The following is a 21,093-nucleotide window of genomic DNA, read 5'->3' on the forward strand; positions in this document are numbered from 1 at the left end:
GCGGTAAAAGTCTTATGAAAGAACTGCAAGGTGCTAGAAAGGCACCCGGGGAAGACGGGACCCATCAGTCACTTCCGCCTGGGCGAGGCTGTGCCTAGGGGAGTCTTCCAGGCCTAATGGGATTTGGGAATGAAGGTTGCAGAATAGACAGTGTGTAGAGAGGAACCGCAAAGCTAGAGGGCAAAGGTAAAAAGGCATGGTGTGGAAAGAGTGGGTAATTCATTTGGGTGCCCAGGACCTTGGTGGGAAGTGGGGGTGTGCTAAAGGGGGATTTGGGGACCTGAACCTTGAATGCTGGAGAGGAGCGGTTTGAGTGGCATTCTGCAGTAAACTTAGAGCTCCTTTCTCAGTGACTCATGAGCCCGGAAGTGTAAGTTAGGGGGTATTACAGGCGCTCTTGTGAAAGAAAGGGGAGAAGGAGGCCCAGTAAAGAGTTGGCATTCTGTGACTTGAATATAATGCAGTTTGAGATCGATTCTGACAGCTTCCCAGATATTTAAGTAAGTCCACGTCCAGTCTAAGCTAAGTACCTTTTGCAAAAAGCTTCATTAGAGATATCAGGCACTTAAGAAGTAATGGAAAGATGTGTTTAAAATAAACTCATCTCCACACAAGGTGTTTCTGTTGGTGCAGTTCACTAAAATGCATCAAAACTTCTTGCATTGTGTATTAGGTGTCTGCCCTTTGGAATTACTGACCTGAACATAACTTCTTTGAGATGACATTTGTGCAAAGCAATCTAAATTGATTATTTTAAAAATCAAATTGTTGCTAATATTCTGGGATAGAAAGTTGGACATGGAACCTTTTTTATAGAAAGGTAAAATTTATTTTTAGTTCTGAAAATCTTTATAGGAGAGCCAGAAACAAAATTCTCTAGCTTTATTTCGTATATTTAAAAAACATTACTAGCAAGTAATTAGCTGTATTTGAAGTCTAGAATCTATGGAAACAGTTTAGAACCTGTGTTAGTTTTGTAAGCAGGTATTTGTTGTTTGCTTATATGACAAGTCAACGTCAACTTTTTTCAATTAAAAAAAAGTTGTTAAATGCAGGAAATACTGGAAATTTTAAAAAATGTATATAATCTTATCACTTAGATTTGGTTACTGTTAACATTTTTTGCATAAGTCTTTTATGATTATTTTTTCTTTACATAATGAAATAAACTGCGTATATGTAACACTTTTAAGCTTTTTTTGCCATTAAATATCTTCATATAAAAATATTTTTACCCAAGTAAGAGAAGTCTTCTTAAATGTATTATTTTCTTTCTGACATGGTTGCATTATTTATGTCAGATAAAATGCAGTAGTCATGCATTTTATTTAATAACTGCTATTGTGGACAGAATTTTTTCTCAAGGTTTCTTGTTTGAAGTATATTTATTAACTTCTCTGTATAATTTAGATCCTGTTGCTTGTTGAATAAATATTAAGACACATCTTGTCATCAGGTATGGAAAAGATCACACATTTCTGCTATATGAGAGGATGTACTTTTTAAAAAGGCATTATAAAAAGATTACTTTATAGCTAACTAGAGGCCCGGTACACGAAATTCATGCACAGGTAGGGTCCCTAGGCCTGGCCGGCAATCAGGGCTGATTGGGGCTTCCGGCTGCCAGCCGGGGCCTTCCTTCATTCCACGCCACCCCCTGGTGGTCAGTGCACCTCATAGCAAGTGATCGCACTCCCGGTCTCCCTGTTGAACTCCCAAGGGGACACTTTGCATATTAGCCTTTTATATATATAGATATCTCCCACACAATGTAATGCACCTCCCATTTCTACACCCCACCCTCACAAATAGTCTTTATAGGGCCATCCATATAGGCCAGCGGTTCTCAACCTGTGGGTCGTGACCCCTTTGGCGGTCGAACGACCCTTTCACAGGGGTCACCTAAGACCATCCTGCATATCAGATATTTACATTACGATTCATAACAGTAGCAACATTAAAGTTATGAAGTAGCAATGAAAATAATTTTATGGTTGGGTCACAACATGAGGAACTGTATTTAAAGGGCCAGAAGGTTGAGAACCACTGATATAGGCTAACTACTTTTTTAAAAAATATATATTTTATTTTTTACAGAGAGGAAGGGAGAGGGATAGAGAGTTAGAAACATCGATAAGAGAGAAACATCGATCAGCTGTCTCCTGCACACCCTCTACTGGGGATGTGCCCGCAACCAAGGTACATGCCCTTGACTGGAATCGAACCCAGGACCCTTCAGTCCTCAGGCCGAAGCTCTATCCACTGAGTCAAACTGGTCAGGGCAAGGCTAACTACTTTTGATCGTGACATTACAAAGGTTCAGGCTAAATGCATTTAGTTTTCTGTTGGCATTTCTATAGTAAATATAGAATTTGTCATGAAATAATTTGCTGCTGTAACAAAAAGGACTTCTTGTTTTATTTCAGGCACTTCACTTTAGTTCATTATCATTTCAGACTGCAGGTTCTTGTTTAAACCAGTTTTTCCCCATGTGCTTTTCATTCTAAAATGTATTAATGAGGTCTCTGTTTCTGTTTCTAATGACATAAAAAGTGAGCTGCTGAGCTAGATTGTATACATTTTCATAAAGTCAATATAAAAGAATAGCTGAGAAAGTCCAGCTTAAAAATGGGGTTTAGTTTTATAATTTGGTTTTATTTGAATCTTTATTTGTATATTGCCAACGTGTATGCCACAGGCATCCTTTATTACTTTTGAATATTTACTAAAGTCTTTTCTTTTGATCATCTTTTGTAGATTATATATTTCTGTTATTACGCCCTACTTCCCCAAGAGCTTTTTTCCCAAGAGGAGTTGATCACTGATCATTCAGGTTCACCATCTGCCATAAAAATACAGATTCAAATCCAAATTGTCCCCCTACCTGACATCCACAGCACACAAAAATAAAACTCAATATAGGGTAGAATTTCATTTCAGGTAATGTGTTCTGGTTACATTTCTGGTGGTGTTTTTATTTTTAAAATCTATTTTTCTCTTTTCCATGGCTCCTTTTAATTAGGAGTTTGATTTTATGAATGTTGTCTTGTGTTATAGAAATAGGAGTGTCATAGAGGGATTAGTATGGATAATGGCAAAATGTTGGTAAAATTTTGGTATGTGATGAAATTGTGGGAAAAACGGTCAGATATCTGACCTTCTAGCTTGGATTACTTGTCACTTGTTTTGTTCAATTATTGAGGTGTAAAGATCTTGTATTTGTGTGGATGCATATCAAGCCAAGTAGCCTAAAAATTGCGTAATAATTTAGTCATCAGTCTATATTTTGGTTTTTATTGGAGAGAAGATTGGTATTGGATCCATCTCGAATTTAAGAAGGAATTGAGCTGTGTGAGAGTTCTTTGAGTGTCTCACCACTCTAATGCCTTTCCAACTGGACCCTAATCATTATCTTTATCAGTCCATATAGTATGGGGTGGGTAAAGTGAGGCAAATATCTCTACCACCAGCATTTGTAAAGTAGACCAGTCTGGGAGGAAATCCTATATAATAAAAGGCTAATATGTAAATTGTCCCCTTGACCAGGAGTTCAACCAGGAGTTTGATCAGGGGGCAGGCCCGGCCGATCAACTGCCCATGGCCCCTGCTTCCACCAGCCCCGCCCCGATCAGCCCCCCACCCTGATCAGGGGCGGTGCTAGCCAGCAAATCTCCCACGTCCCCTCCCCCAGGCCTGCCCGGCCTGATTGGCCCTGATCCGGCCAGGCTGGCTGGACCCCACCTGTGCACGAATTCGTGCACCGGGCCTCTAGTAAATAAATGTTCTGTTTGTTTCTCAGGCCTTCCAAGTTTGTGAAACAAGTTATTGAAGGACTGAGTGACATATAATGGTGATGAAATTAAGGTTAACAGCTTGTTGCCATCAGCATTTTGTTTTAGAGTGTGCATATGTGTGCATCGTCCTCCAGTGTGTTATTTCTACCTCACTGAGTTTCCTGGCCCCACTGTGCTTTTAACTTTCTCTAGAGATAGAAGAGGTCTGATGAAGGCAGAATTGTGGTTTGTTAGTAACTGTGATGTTAAGCTGGCAGAGGAGGGAGGAATGATATGCAGAGAATTGTAAGAGGTCAGTCAGGTGTGAAGTGGCCCCAAAGGAAAGAGGTAAATCCTCCCCTAGCTATTTATGTTGGCAGTGTCTAGCACATACCAGTTTGCATAATCCTTAATAGATAGTGTCTAACTTGAGATTGTGTTTGTGTTTGCTTGTTTATATGCATACATGCATTTTCATATGCATATTACAAAGATGAGGAAATCTAGTTAACCAAAGGTTAGTGGCTGACTGGTTTTATGGTAGTTATTCCTTGGGAGCATTATCCAGCAGATAACTTGTTGATGACCAAGAAAATAATAATGCCAAAATATCACAACACTTTGATTCTTTTGATAAAATGTTCATTGGAGAAGCAACATATACATTTTGTAGCTTTATCTTAATTAAGTGGCTACTTTATAACTTTGATGAATTGTAGCTTGCTCTTTTACAGAGTGCTATTAACATGTTAGTCACTGTTCTCTCCCTCCACAGATTATGTATCAGCTGTATTCAGGCACAAGGAAGGAATAGCATGAACAGATTTTTGTTTACATGTCTCTAGTGAAGGCTTACTCTGCAATTTACAGAATTCTGAGACTCAGTGGTTAAAAAGCACAGATGCAGCCAGACCCCCTAGATCAGTGGTCGGCAAATTCATTAGTCAACAGAGCCAAATGTCAACAGTACAACGATTGAAATTTCTTTTGAGAGCCACATTTTTTAAACTTAAACTATATATATAGGTAGGTACTCCTAAGGCTTAGGAAGAGCCACACTCAAGGGGCCAAAGAGCCGCATGTGGCTCGCGAGCCGCAGTTTGCCGACCACGGCCCTAGATGGTTGAACCCTCAACCTGCTTTGGGCTCTGTCACTTTAGGCAAATTCCGTCACATATCTGCAAAGATTATAGGGGGCTTAAATGAGTTACTACATCTAATGTGCTTATAACAGGGCCAGGCACATACCAGATGGGGGACAAGTTCTGTGATGGTGCTGATGCTACACTGTTCAGATGGAAGAAACGTGAGAACTTTAGAAAACCTCTAGTCAGAATGTTTTTTTCTGTAGTTGAGAACACTGAGGCCCACTGTAACTCGAGCAGTGTGTGGCTTTGAGCTGTAACTGGTGCTTTCTGTGAAGTGGAGTCACTTGCTTAGGGTCATGCAGCTTATTAGCCACAGGACTGAACTAGATAGAGCCTGGTTCTCCTTATTCTTTATCCAGTTGGCTTGGAAGAAATTGCTTTATACTTTATGCAGTAATGTCTTCTTTCAATTTTTTCGCTAACATTTACAAAGATTATATTCACATCCTAAATGTTCTTTGTTTCATAAATCTTGTTTTAAGGTGTTGAATATACTAACATCTATAATTATGATTGTAGCTGGAAAGTGGTGTGGGGGTAGTTGTATGAAGTTAAAAGTTGAAATAGTCAAGGGAGATGGACAAAAATAGATTGAGGGAGAAAATTACCATTTCAGTACCATTAATTTTAGGGCAAACCTGAGGTAGGTAGTCTTGTCTCCCAGGATCATTATAGATGGGAAATGAAAGTGAGGACTTGTTCAGCATCGCACAGACATTCACAGTTGAGCTAGGATTTGAACCCAGATTTGCCTCACTCCAAAACGTGTTTTATTTTCCTCCATATGTTCTTGGTTTCTTGTTGATAATTTTTTATTTAGTACTTTAGAGTGAAGGTTTGTAAATATCGCCTAATGATGATTTTAATAGGTTTCTAGACAGTAACCACATGTCATGATACAAAATAAGATGGTTTATTCTAAGTGCTCTAGTTGTATAGAGTCATAATTTGACTAGTGGTTTATAGTTTTAGTTAGTTCAGTAGTGTTTATTTTCCATGTGAGTCTTGTAGAGAAGATGGGAGGCCTTGAGCTACAGAGGGAAATGCAGAAGCCTGGGAATTGGAAGATCTGGCCTGGGTCCTGACTCAGTGACTAATCATGTCACTCTGGGCAAGTCACTCCACCTTTCTGGGCATCATCAGCCATCCCGTTATTCTACTAGGGCAGTGGTTCTCAACCTTCCCAATGCCGCGACCCTTTAATACAGTTCCTCATGTTGTGGTGACCCCCAACCATAAATTATTTTCGTTGCTACTTCATAACTGTAATTTTACTACTGTGATGAATCGTAATGTAAATATCTGATATGCAGGATGTATTTTCATTGTTACAAGTTGAACATAATTAAAGCATAGTGATTAATCACAAAACAATATGTAATTATATATGTGTTTTCCGATGGTCTTAGGCGACCCCTGTGAAAGGGTGGTTCGACCCCCCCCCCCCAAAGGGGTCGCGACCCACAGGTTGAGAACCGCCATACTAGGGGGACCAGATTGAAAACCCTTCAAGTCTCTTGCTCTTATTTTCAGTGATCCTATGTGTAGGCTTTCTGACTGCCTTTTTTCCTGTACTAAGTACTGTTCCTTTTTGTCTGTGGTCTTGAAATCAGTTTCTTTATGAGAACTTTCTGGCACATAACCATACTTTAACATTTTTTTCTCCTGGTTGGTCAGGTGCCTGGTGTTATATACCACAGTAGGGTAGTTCTCTGCTTCAGGGAATGTAATATCAAAATGTGTATCTTTAAATTTTTTACTTTCATACTTACGAATAAATGGTTAACAGCTAAATGTTATATAGTTGTAAAGTACAAGCTTTTAGTAAGTTAATGATTAACAAAATCCTCAAGCCTCACATCAAGTTTTACTGTCAACTTTTAAGTACCATAAGCTAAGAAGTTCTGTGAGTTCTTTGTTTTGAAGAAAGGAAAAACTTTAACCAAGGCAATGGAAATGGAAAAGAAAAGACCAAAAAGGTAGAATTGAATTTGAGGATGTGAAAAACATGCATAAGATAATATGCATGGCTATAATTGTTACTAAGCTTCTGTCTACATAAAGGTGGTATGCTAACCTTGATCATAGGATTGTTTCTAGCCCAGGGTTCTATCAGTGATAAGAGATGATGGTGATGTTCACCACCCCTGAGCATTCACAACTCCTCAAACATATATTATGGATTAATTTGTTCCACAAGCAGTTTTTATTGCCCATTAAGCTGGGTTCTGTCCTATATGCCTGTCCCAAAGGGCTCCTAGTCTAGGTAAACAACTGTTCCCTTCTTTGATGGCATGTTATCAGCCAGTTCATTTACTTCTGGATTCCCCAGCAGGGAGACAGAAACTCAGGTCACTAACATGATCTTTGCAGATATTTAGTCTCTCTGTTTACAGTGTGGTTTTTTTCTCTGTTCAGCCTTTGTTCCAGTGTGAGTTACAAGTTTTCCTCTGTATGTAAGTTTCATCTCAGTAGGCTTCCTATGTATGTAAATTTCGTACAGTAGATTATAATTTATTTGAATTGCAGGTTTCTTTTTACCTTTCTTCATATTTTTTCTCTAGTCTTCTTCCGTTTCATGTTTTCAAAGTGTAATACATTGTTTCTGTACATATTTATTAAATGATACAACTCTGTATGTTCTGATAAAACTGCTCAGCAGAGATGAAATACTTAACCAAATTACAATTTTCTGTTAATTTTATTTATCTCTGCTATATTTGTGCTTATTTGCTATAATAGCTGTAGCTTATGAAGACCCTTTCCCTAATAAGTTTACATAAAGCAGTGCTTTCCACATTGTGTTTTGCAGAATACCAGTCTTATGAGAGATTAGGAGCTGTTGGTGGGAGAGGTTACAGAACGAAATATCTGTTTAGGAAAACACTGAGTTAAAAGCAGTTAATCAGATTTAAAATTTGAGGTAGTTGTGTAATTTTTCTGTAGAGCTTGTCAGGGTTTTTTATTTATTTATTTATTTATTTTTCACAGTGTAAAAAGTTTATTTAGCCTTTAAGAGAGAAAGTCACAGAGGCTGAAGAAGTGAGCCATCTGGGCTGCATGAACTCACAAAACAAGTTACAAAGGCAAAAGAAGGTCTCTGGGAGCTTAGGAGAAAGAAAGCAAAGGATACGTGCCTAAGGAAAGAAGTGGGGGAAGGTGTGGGCATACTTGAGAGAAAGCGTGCCAGGGTTTTTAATCTGCATTGTGACTGTCTAGGAAGGAAATATTGTGTACAGTATTTCCCAATTTGCCAAGATTATTTGGTCACAAGAATACCCCCTCCTCTAGAAAATACACTCAAAACATCTTGAAGGAAGGTTCTATTGCAAAACAATTTGGAAACCCCCTTATTTACATACTTACTAATATGTAATTCAAAGCACTTTTTAAAAAAACTTTTTAAAAGATATGTTGATTTGAGGGAGAGAGAGGTAAGGTGAGAGAGAAAGAGAAACATTGATTTGTTGTTTCACTTATTTATGCATTCTTTGGTTGCTTCTTGTATGTGCCCTGACCAGGGATTAAACTTGCAACCTTGGCATATTGGGATGATGCTCTAACCATTGAGTACCCGGCCAGGGTTCAGGTAATTTACTTTGTGATTAGAATAATTACTTCTATCAGGTCTGGTATCCAACTAAGGTTGGAATAATTTATTTTCAGTTTAGCATGAACATCTTAAATGAGTGGCTTTTCAATCCTTTATTTTATTTTTTTAATTTCAACCCACACTAAGAAATTACATTTTGCTCAGTGACCCAGCACATACATTAGCACACTGTCCAAACTGGAAAAGAAGTTTCATGAAACAATACCTAGACCTTACTGTAGTGAGTGAGAAAACTAAAGCTCAGCCTAAAGATAAGAGGAAAAACTCTAACCTTAGAATTCCTGGATATTGTTTCTGGTTGTGTTTTCTTGGCCTGTTGTGAAAAGCCAGTTTTGCGTTGAGTAGAGCCTACATATAAAGTAGTTGTGAGAATTCAGTAAAAAATGCTTTGCACAATGTGTCTGATATGCTAAGTGCCCAATACATTTTAGCTTTTATGATAACTGAAGCCCTAGAGCTCTTTCTGCTGCAACATACACACACTTTCAAAAGTATTTTAAGACTTTGAAAGTGTTGAAGCAGCCTTCAAGTGAACTTGGACTCTGATATGTAGGTGGATGTATCATTGTTTGTGATCTTAGTTGCTGAGCTTTATGCTGTATTATTGTATGTAATTTATTCTTTTTTTTTAACAGCACCTTAAATTTAGAAGAATCTTCATAGCATGTATTTAAATACTAATACATACATACATATCTACACCAGTAATTAAATTAGCATGCTTATAGTTTAGAACAATGGTTCTCAACCTTGGCTGCACATTAGAATCACCTGGGAATCTTTTTAAAATCCTGATTTCTGGGCCTCATTCTCCGGAAATTCTGTTTCTTTGTTATGGGGTGGGGCCACAACATTAGTAACAAAGAAACAGAATTTCCGGAGGATGAGGCCCAGAAATCAGGATTTTAAGAAGATTCCCAAGTGATTCTAATGTGCAGCCAAGGTTGAGAGCCACTGATTTAGAACAAGGTAAAAATTGCTATTCCGTGTTTTATCCCTGTTTCTGCAGTTTTTTAATTCCCCCACCGTCAGTATTTTATATTTCTATTGGTTTAATTTTGTAGAAAAGAGACAGTTAGAGGAAATTAACAATGGTGGGAGCCAAATCCAGTTTGTAGACTGTTCCCTGTTGTCCTGAACATAATTGGCTACCTCATACACTTATGTCACCTACTAATGTATTTTGTATTGTTTAGCCTTGGTTAAATGTTTTTCTGTTTGCTTCTTTTAGTGCCCATTTGTCCTCATTATGTCCTGAAGTTGCTGAAATGAGAGGTTCCAGTCAGCATCACTGAGGCATGCCAATTCAGTATGAAAGTAGCATAAAGATTCTCTACTTGTATAAACAAAAGGAATGAAGTAAAAAGGATAAATACAGGGGTGGGCAAAAGTTGATTGTGAAACACAGAGTTTATTCTTGTATTATTATTTATTAACTGGGAGCCCAGTGCACGAACTCGTGCACCTTGAAAGGAACTGTGGGCCGCGAGGCTGCAGTGGGCACAGGGGCAGGTCTCAGCCCATCCTCCGTGCCCCTGCCTGGCCCCTCCTGCCACAGCCCTAGTCCCCTGTCTGCTGGCAGCCCTGCTCCCACGTGCTGACGGTGCCGGCCCCACTCGCACTCACTGACAGTGCGGAGCGATTGGGACCAGCACCAGCAGCGGGTATGAGCAGCGGCTGTTGCCCCAATAGCCCCTCAGGAGCAGGGGAAGGTGGAGAAGCCCTCAGGGGCCATCAGGGCTGGCAGCAGATGCAAGCGCCGGGTAGGACCACGGCATGCGGAAGCAAAGAATTTTCAGTAACCACCAGAGGCTCGCCCCGAAGACAGTGACCGGCGCCTCGCCTTGGTCTGGTGCCCCTGCTCACCTGCTCCACCATCCCACCGCGGCCAATGCCCACCATGTTCCGCGCACGCCCCCTGGTGGTCTGCGCACATCACTGCAACCAGTTGTTCAGTTCTGCTGTTCGGTCTATTTGCCTATTAGCCTTTTATTATATAGGACTAGAGTCCCAGTGAACGAATTTGTGCACAGGTGAGGGCTGGGCTGGTGGGGGGAGGGGCCGCAGGCAGTTGGCTGGCCAGCCCTGCCCCCCAGTCGAATTCCTGGTCAAACTCCCAACGAGGGGACAATTTGCATATTTGGCTTTTATTATATAGGATTATTTTATTATTATTATTGTTATTATTAACCTACTTTTTCCCACCTTTGGAGTTGCTCACATTGCACATATAGGTTACCTGCTGGTATAAAGTTTAAGACCTCCCTATATATTTACCTCATTTAATCCTATAGTAACCCTATTTTCACCCCCATATTTTCAAGTGAGTAAATGGAAAAAAAGAAGCTAAATAATTGGTCTGAAGTCATATACCTAGAAAGGGGCCTGAGATTTAAAACCTTGGTCCCAGCCCTAACCGGTTTGGCTCAGTGGATAGAGTGTCGGCCTGCGGACTGAAGGGTCCCAGGTTTGATTCCAGTTAAGGGCATGTACCTTGGTTGCAGGCACATCCCCAGTAGGGGGCATGCAGGAGGCGGCTGATCGATGTTTCTCTCTCATTGATGTTTCTAACTCTCTATCCCTCTCCCTTCCTCTCTGTAAAAAATCAATAAAATATATTTTAAAAAATAAAACAATAATAATAAATAAATAAAACCTTGGTCCCAGAGTGTACACTTGTAACCCACTACACTCTGTTGCCTCTCCCACATGGTACTAGAATATAGAATCATCCTGGAACATAGGAAATTTCTGTTATAGAAACAGATGAGGTCCAGTCTTCTGGTCAGAATGTATGATTTCTAGGAATCAGAGAACTGAGTTACTATCATTGGTCTTTGAGGAGGTATGAAGAGAGGGAGTTGTGCAGGAAGATTAAAGAAACTAATGTACTGTTTTTCAAAGAAGGGGAAGGGTGAAATCTATAAACTTATAGAGACTGGACTTGATGATGATTACTGGACAAATCTCAGAAGGAAGGCCTTAAAGTTTTGGTTACTGGAAGCTACCATCCATTACTATTTCCTTTCCTCATAGGTTTCTGTTAAATGTCTTGGATAAGGGTGTAGATAGGATATGGATATCTGCAAGGATTCATAGTTTCATTCATATTTGAGATCTGAAAAATGTTAAATTGTATAATTTAAGTTGAAATATCTAGGATTTTAAAAGTCATTTTGATATTTTTATAAGGTAATTTTGCTTACATTCATTGTATTAGAATATAGCTATGCAAGAGACTTTTCCTACGCTGTATATGGCAACATTAGTCGCAGACAGTGACCCACATTCCTATGCCTTGTCTTCTCAAGTAGGCAAGAAGGAACTAGAACTGGTAACATTTTCCTGTATGTGCACACAGCAAAGTAAGTACTTCCTAGTTTTGTATATTAAAAAATCATGCATCCCTGTTCTTTAAGATTGATTATAACCCATTTATTTACTCAAGAGCTAGTCTTGCTCTTGTTCGTGAAGACCCCATAGTGAATTAATGGGAAGAAGGTTAGACAATAGGAGAGTGCATTCCTTCCTCACAGAAGCTAAAAACTTATAGAAGAGGGGTGAAGATGGAGAATGTTAGCTTTTTCTTTTTTATCTTATGAGAGCCCTTCCCCCCCTTTTTTTAATTTGCATGAGTTTATTTGAGCCAAACTGACAACATAGGCTGTGGAACAAGATCTGAAATGCTCCTTGAAAGTTTCCCCATTTTAAAAATTAAATGCAGTAAAAGGAAAACAGAGGAATGAGTGTGCTTAGTATAGGATATTCTATACAAGTAACTTGGAAAATTTCCCAAGTTAAATTATTGCCCGTAGGTGTTTGGAAAGGGCGAACTATCTTTTACAGAGGCTTTTATTATTGGGAGGAGGAAGAAATAAGAAATAGGGAGGAGAAACAAGTCATAGGAGTACGTCTAGAAGGGAGTGACCAGAAAAGACACTGGGTCTAAAGTGTGTATGTTGTGGACAACTTTGAAAGATCTAAGGATATAGGCCCTGACTGGGTAGCTCAGTTGGGTAGAGTATCATTCGATATGCCAAGGATGCTGGTTTGATCCCATTCAGGACACATACAAGAATCAACCAAAGAGCACATTAATAAGTGGAACAACAAATTAATATACCCCCCTTCCCCTCTCTCTCTAAAAAAATCAATTTTTAAAAAAAATCTTAAAAAGAAAGATGCAAGTGGAGAACTGGTTGCTTTTCAAAATTGTCTTAAGTTGAGCACTTGAATAGATTGTCAATCATGGAATATATTAAGCATATATTAAAGGTCATGGCCTCCCAACCAAAAAAGAAAGGGGTACTCCAGACCTAGACTATAAAGAAATTAGTTCTTTTTTATATTTGGGGGGGGGGGGGTATCATAAACCACCTGATTTATTCTAGATCGTAGAAAAAAGATACCAAATTCATATTTTAAAACTACCATAAACTCTTAAAAACCTAATAAAATATAAGAAAGGCAACCTGATAAGACATTACAAAGGAAGAAAACTCTGATCCAATTTACATATGGAAATAGCCATGAAAATCCAAAGGAAAACACCAGCAAGTTTAAATAGGAAATTCTTTTAGTTAAAGGGAACAAATAACAGGCAGCACTTGGTATTTACTGTGTGCCAGGCATTGCTCTAGTATATTAATCTCTTAATTCTCACAACAACCTAAGAAAGAGGTTGTTATTACCCTCATTTTACAGATGAAGACAGTTAGGCCAAAAAGGTAAATAATCTGCCCAAGGTTAAACTGATGGTAAGTCACAGAGCCTTGGCTGTGAACCCTTATTGTACGGCATCACTATATATTGAAGACTCGTGCTACTTCATCCCAATATGTGCCAAGATAATGATGTTAATTCAGCAGTTCTTCTCAATTCCGAACTCTATAAAAGTTGTAGAAGATAAAAGAATATCTGCCTTAAACCAACAGCAAATAACCTACTAATGGGAAAATTGACAGAATTACCCTTGGAATCAGAAAATGAAATAAGAATGCCCAATAACACTTCTGATGTTTGGTATTACCTTGGGCAATTCTAGAATATTAGGGGGGGAAAATGGTGGAAAATAGCAGTATTTGCAAAACCAATAAAATCAATTGGAAAACTAAAAAAATAGGAGTTCAGTAAAATAGCTGTATACCACAAAAAGATATTTTATATTTGGTAGCATTTTTCTTGCTAGAAATATCCAATTATAAAAATGTTGGGAGAAAAATAACATTAAAGGGACAAAATGTGAAATGCCTCAGGTGGGGGGCATCTATATGAAATGTTTGAGATCTCTATGAAGAAAATTGTAAACATAATTGAGTAAAGAAAGACTTAAGAATAGAGGGTTACCATATTCTTGAATATGAAGCTAGGCAAGAAAATTTTCCAAGTTAAATTATTGGTCAGAAAGTATAGTCCGATTTTTTTAAAAGTCAACTTAGGGAGCTCACTAAATGGTATATATGCACCTACTAAATGAGTGAAATCACACATCAGTGGGGAAGAAGAAAGTATTTGTTTTTTAATTGAGGTAACATCCTATATAATAAAAGGCTAATATGCAAATTATCCCCTCAACCCAGAGTTTGACCTGGAGTTCGACAGGGAGTTCAACCAGGGGGCAGGGCTGGCCAGTCAACCACCCACAGCCTCTCCCCTCCCTGTGGGTGGCCCTGCCCCTGATCAACCCCCTCACCCCGATCAGGGCTGCCAGCCAACTACCCTAGCCCCTCCCCCCAGCCAGCCCCGTCCTGGTTGCCCCCCCCTCACCCTGACCGGGGGCAGGGCCGGCCAGACCCCACCGGTGCATGAATTCATGCACTGGGCCTCTATTTAGTTTATAACATTATATAAATTTCAGCAGATGTGCATTATAATTGAACATCTGTATATACTACATTGTGCTCACCGCCAAAAGTCAAGTTTCCATTTGTCATCATACAGTTGATCGCCTTTACCCATTTCACCCTCTTCTCCTCTGTTGTCTGCCTCTAAGAGTTTGTTTTTTGTGTTGTTGTTTGTTTTCTCTAATTCCACATATGAGTGAAATCATATGGTATTTGTTTTTTTCTGTCTGACTTCTTTCACTTAGCCTAATACCCTCAAGGTCTATGCATGCTGTTTCAAATGGCAGGATTTCATCTTTTCTATCACTGAGTAGATTCTGTTGTATAATCTATATATATAAAAGGATAATATGCAAAGTGTCCCCATGGGAGTTTGACCAGGAGTCCAGGAGTTCTATTGCTCGCTATGATGTGTGCTGACCACCAGGGGGCAGCGTGGAACGAAGGAAGGCCCCATCTGGCAGACAGGGAAGGGGGACGCCGGAAGGCCCCAATTGGCCCTGATTGCCAGCCAGGCCTAGGGACTCTACCCGTTCACAGATTTCATGCACCAGGCCTCTAGTATAACACATGTTCTTTATTTATCTGTAAGTGGACATTTAGGTTGTTTTCATGTCTTGGCTGTTGTGAATAATGCTGCAGTGAACATAGGTGTGCAGTTATCTTTTTGAATTAGTAATTTTGTATTCTTTGGATAAATACCCAGAAGTAGAATAACTGGGTCATTATTTTTGAGAAATCTCTACTGTTTTCCATAGTGGCTGCACTAACTTACTTTTCCATCACCAGTGTACGAGAGTACCCTTTTTCTCCCCATCCTCTCCAGGACTTGATAGCCATTCTCATTGTGGTTTTGATGTGCATCTATTTCCCTAATAATTAGTGATGTTGGGCATCTTTTCAGGTGCCTTTTCACCATCTGTATGCCTTCTGTAGAAGGAGGAAGGATTATTTAGCCAGACATCTATAGACAATTGGTTATTTTTTGGGAAAATCAATTTTTATAATTAAGCTACCCTTTATGTAAAGAAATCTGTTGCAAGAATGAGTTTTTAAAAACAAAGTAGAAATAAGAAATTTATATGAATATTTTTCAAACCTTTGGATAAGGAAGCAAGTGACTGAAAGGAAAAAAAAACTAAAATAAATCTATGAAAAACTTTACATGATGATAGACAAAGGGTTAATATTTACCTCAGAATAGTAACAGCTCACACAAACTGATAACTGTTATGTTGTTTGTTTGTTTGTTATGTTTTAAATGCCACCCTGGGCATATTATGCATGTTAGAATGTTAACAGTATTCCTATCATTTTATAAATAATTGAGACACAGAAGGTAAATGTTTTACCCAAGGGTTTTGGCACACACCTGAACTAAACAGCAGAACTGGAATTCAAACATGGGTCTGATGAGAGGTTATGCTCTTAACCCATAAAGCATTCTGTTTTTCAAACAAATTGAAGGCTAAAATACTGGATAAGTGGGCAATCTGATAGTGGCCAAATAAAAGAAATGCAGACAAGGAGAGATTCCAAATGTAAACACCTTATTTTCACCTGAATTCACTCTTCCTCCACTCATATGTAGCTTCTCAGGAACTATTGAAGAAAGAGAAACTGGGAAGTTCTAATTTTTGAATAGTTGTTATTGGATGCCATGTAACTCAGAAAGGACTGTTTAGGGAGATGATATACCAGAATTTGACTAGCCAGAACAAAGAAGACAGCAAGATCAATTCCAAGACTGTGTACATGAGGTAAAAAACAAACCAGCCACTTAGTAGCATAATTTTTCCAGGAATTGGAACCCTCTGGATTCTTTGTAATGCAGGCTCTGGTCCTAAGTACACTTGTCTCTTCAGTTCTCTGTAGAGTGTAAAAATTAAGGTATCTTACTTAGTACAAGACATGAAGGATAGCCCAGCTGGTGTGACTCAGCTATTGAACATCAACCCAGGAACCAAGAGGTTGCTGGTTCAATTCCCCGTCAGGGCACATGCCCGGGTTGTGGGCTTAATCCCCAGTGGGGGGCATGCAGGAGGCAGCCAATCGATGATGTTCCTCTCGATTTTTCCATCTCTCTATCCATCTCCCTCTCTCTTTAAATAAAATAAAATAAAATAATAATAATAATAATAATAATAATATAAGACTGGAGTGCAATTAAGCCATTACTTTTCTGATGCTCTAAACTTATTCATATCACTGAACTTTTTATTAAAATTGATACCAGAGAAGTCCAATTAACCACTCTACTTTAACAATTAGCTGAGCTGGTGGGTAGCACTATAATATTTGCCTTTGAAAATTGAAGAGTTTAACCAGGACTTCATTTTTTTGTTGTTAATCTTCACCCGAGGATATTTTTTCCATTGCTTTTTAAAGAGAGTGGAAGGAGAGGAGAGAGACAGAGTGAAACATCGATGTGAGAGAGACTCACCAATTGGTTGCCTCCCACACTCGTCCAGACCAGAGCCAGGGATCCAGCCTGCAACCAAGATATGTGCCCTTGACTGGAATCAAACCCACAACCCTTCAGTGCAAGGGTTGATGCTCTCATTGCTGAGCCAAACCAGGTAGGACTAGGACTTCATTTTAAATGTAGTTGTATAAATTGACTTGAAGGTTAGGTCAGTGTTTTCCTCAGAAAATAATACTTTGTTTAACCTGCAGACATATTTAATGGACAGTGTATTATATCATAAAGTATAGTTTTTAAAAAGTTGTTGAATTTCTGACATAGAAGCCCAAATAAAAAATAAATTAAAAACTGATAGAAGTGAGGTACATGGGCTGGATCGAAGATGGATGCGCACCTGCTCTGGACCTTATAGGAAGGCTTAAAAGCCACGGTCTGATTCATGGCTAATTTCATTTTAGTTTGAGAAAATTTCAAAGCCTGGATCACCAGTCTCCTACTTTTAAGGAACAAGCTCACTCTGCACTCCACTATCCCTAAGAACAACTATAGAAAACAGAATTTTAATCAGCATTAATTTCTTGTTTGAACTAAGATTTTGACAGGATGTTAGTAATATGGTTATCAATAACCTCAACATTAGGAGATCAAGTTAAAAACCAAGAAGGTAGATTTTTGAGGCCTGCACAGAAATGGTAATGTCTATTTGTGTTTTGTTTTTGATTTGTGTGTGTGTGTGTGTTTTAATTTATCTTTATTGTTTAAAGTATTACAGCTGTCTGCTTTGTTTTTTGTTGTTCTTTTCCCCATTGACCCCCTCCTCCCTGTACCCACCCCTCCCAAGCCTTTGCCCTGGTTAATCTCTCCCTTCCCCAACCCCCCAACTCTACCTTCCCTCTGAAATTCATCAGTCTGTTCATGGTTCTGTGTCTCTGGATCTGTTTTATTCATCAGTTTATTTTGTTCATTAGATTCCACATATGAGTGAGATCATGTGATACTTATCTTTCTCTGACTGGCTTATTTCGCTTAGCATAATAATCTCCAGGTCCCTGACTGGTTTATTTCACTTTGCATAATAATCTCCAGGTCCATCTGTGCTGTTGCAAATGGTAAGAGTTCCTTCTTTTTTACTGTAATTAAAAAAAGTAATTTCACAGATCTAGAACAAACACGCCAAAAACTTATATGGAATCAAAAAGACCCCAAATAACCGCCACAATCTTCAGAAAGAACAAAGTTGGAAGAATCACAATACCAGATATCAAGTTATATTACAAAGCCACCGTAATCAAAACAGCCTGGTCCTGGCACAAGAACAGACATATAGATCAATGGAACAGAACAGAGACCCCAGAAATCGACCCAAAACATTACACTCAATTTTTAACAAGGAGGCAAGAGCATACAATGGAGTAAAGACAGTCTCTTCAACAAATGGTGGTGTTGAAACTGGACAGGTACATGCAAAAAAAACTAGACCACCAACCTACATCATACACAAAAATAAACTCAAAATGGATAAAAGACCTAAATGTAAGTTGTGAGACTATAAAAATCTTAGAAGAAACCAGAGGCAGAAAAATCTCAGACATCTCTCATAGCAATATGTTTACTGATACATCTCCTAGGGCCGTGGTCGGCAAACTGCGGCTTGTGAGCCACATGCGGCTCTTTGGCCCCTTGAGTGTGGCTCTTCCTAAGCCTTAGGAGTACCCTAATTAAGTTAATAACAATGTACCTACCTATATAGTTTAAGTTTAAGAAATTTGGCTCTCAAAAGAAATTTCAATCGTTGTACTGTTGATATTTGGCTCTGTTGACTAATGAGTTTGCCAACCACTGTAGGGCAAAGGAAACTCAGGAGAAAACAAACAAATGGGACTACATTAAAATAAAAAGCTTCTGCACAGCTAAAGAAATCATCAACAAAGTGAAAAGAGAGCCCACTGCATGGGAGAATATATTTGCCAATGATACATCCGATAAGCAGTTAATTTCCAAAATATATAAGAAACTCATACAACTTAACAAAAGGAAGAGGGACAATCCAATTAAAAAAATGGGCAAATGACCTAAATAGACACTTCTCCAAAATGGACATACAGAAGGCCAAGAGACATGAACAAATGCTCAAAGTCACTGATTATCTGAGAGATGCAAATTAAAACAACAATGTGGTATCACCTCACACCTGTCAGAATAGCTATCATCAACAAACAAGTGTTGGGGAGGATGTGGGGAAAAGGGGACCCTAGTGCACTGCTGGTGGGGATGCAGACTCGTGCAGCCACTGTGGAAAACAGTATGGAGTTTCCTCAAAAAATTAAAAATGGAACTCCCATTTGACCCAGTCATCCTACTTCTAGGAATCTATAATAATAAAAGCATAATATGCTAAGTAGATGGGGCATCCTTCCGGACGTCCTTCTGGGATGAAGCCAGGGCTGTAGCATAGGATCGAGGCAGCCGCCTCGCCTGCGACAGAGGGATTGAGGCAGCCGCAGCTGCAAAGGCCTAATCTTGCACGAATTCTGTGCATCGGGCCTCTAGTATATCCTAAGAAACCTGAAACACCAATCAGAATATATGCAACCCTAGCTGAGATTTGGAAACAGCCCAAGTGCCCTCAGCAGATGAATAGATTAAAAAAAAAAAAAAAGCAATAATGTCTATTTGTATGATTTTTTGCAGGTTACACAACACTTTCATAAATATTTGGTTTAGTTACCACATTTACTTGAGTTAGTAGCATTCTGCTGAAATAGTAAAGGAAAAAATCAAATGTCATGCTCAAAATTTTTGTACTAGGAAATAACTTTTTAATGTAAGTGAATGTATCTGTTGTAGCTCTTTTGGATGTTTTGGGGCCTCTACCTAAAACTTAACTTTTTATGCTCCCTTGGATATAAGATGTGTTTGTTGTGAATTTTAGATACAGCTTTCAGATAAAAAAGCAAGTTTTCCCTAGTGACTATGTTGTGATGTCAACACTCACCTGGAAAGTACCACTCCATAAAGTGTGGAATGTTCTTTTAGCAATAAATGAAGGCATGTGGTTATTCTGTAAACAGAACTTGGGTTTATGGTGAGTTTTTCAACACCACCTGCCTTCCTTTTTGCTCAATACTTTATTACCCACCAGATCTTCATGAAATAACAAAATAATTTTTGTTTCCTTATGATTGTTGAGATTGTTACATAAAGCTCTCTCATTAATTGTAATACATTTCATTACTCTTATCCAAATTTACTTTTTGTACAAAACAGTTAAAGAAGCACCTCTTCTGTTGAAGTTTGAGACCTTTAGCACAGAGTGTCCAGTGTAGCCTCTGAATTTGCTACCCAAATTATTTTATGGGTTCTTTTCATACAGTCAGGTGGCATGTATTAATCTTTTGTAGATATCTCTCTCTCCCCTCCCTTCTCTCTCTCTCTCTCTCTCTCTCTCTCTCTCTCTCTCTCTCTCTCTCTCTCTCTCTCTCGGTTAATTCTCACCTGAGGCTTTTTCAGAGAGAGTGGAAGGGAGGAAGAGAAAGGGGGGGATGAGGAGAAAGAGAGACACATCAACTGATTGCCTCCCACATACACCCCAAAGGGGTGCAGGGAACGAACCCACAACCCAGGTACTTTCCCTTCACCAGGAATCAAATCCGCTACTGTTCGATATGCCAGCCAGTGCTCTAACCACTGGCCGGGCAGGGCAGTCTTCTATAGATTTCAGTCTTCCTGTGTGTATGCCTCATCTCATAGCTGTATTCTAAGTCCTGGAACAACTCCTAGTGAATGTGTGCCACAAGATGAGGCATGACCACATCTTTTGGTCCACAAGCTAAGTTTTGGCTATGGTATTGGGAACTTTTCTCCAAAAGTTCAAGCAAGAGCTTTTATATTTGTTCATGCCAATCATTTGACAACTGAATTTCAGTTACTTCCTCTGAAATGAAATGTTTTATAGCCTTATTATTTCATCTCAAATTTTTCTCAACCCGGTCAAGACTCCATATACTAGTTAGTGTGTTGACATGGAGGGTAGAAAGGATATACTAGTATTGACTGTTTAGAAGTCTCAGAGAAATCACCCCTGGATAAAATGTTCCACGTGATCTCTACAGAGCCATGTCATTGTTTATTCTGTGACTGTAAATATACTGCTGGAAAAGGTCTATTTACACTAAATAGCACCACAAGGTGGCCTTTGAGCATTTTAAAAAGAAAACAAACCTTCAAATCTCCAACTATGGTGCGTTAGCTAAGGCTGGTTTTGTGGCATGTTGGTGCTTTTATGGGCGTT

The 21,093-nt window shown here is 39.0% G+C and overlaps 1 protein-coding gene across 2 annotated transcripts in view; it reads left to right on the forward strand.

Annotated features, from left to right (window-relative positions):
• CAB39 (calcium binding protein 39) overlaps positions 1-21,093 on the forward strand; it is a 74,982-nt gene that overhangs the window by 802 nt on the left and 53,087 nt on the right. The gene's annotated exons all lie outside the window — the stretch shown is intronic.

Source organism: Myotis lucifugus, unplaced genomic scaffold (genome assembly GCF_000147115.1).
Source record: "Myotis lucifugus unplaced genomic scaffold, Myoluc2.0 scaffold_3, whole genome shotgun sequence".
In the NCBI taxonomy this organism is placed as follows: Eukaryota; Metazoa; Chordata; class Mammalia; order Chiroptera; family Vespertilionidae; genus Myotis; species Myotis lucifugus.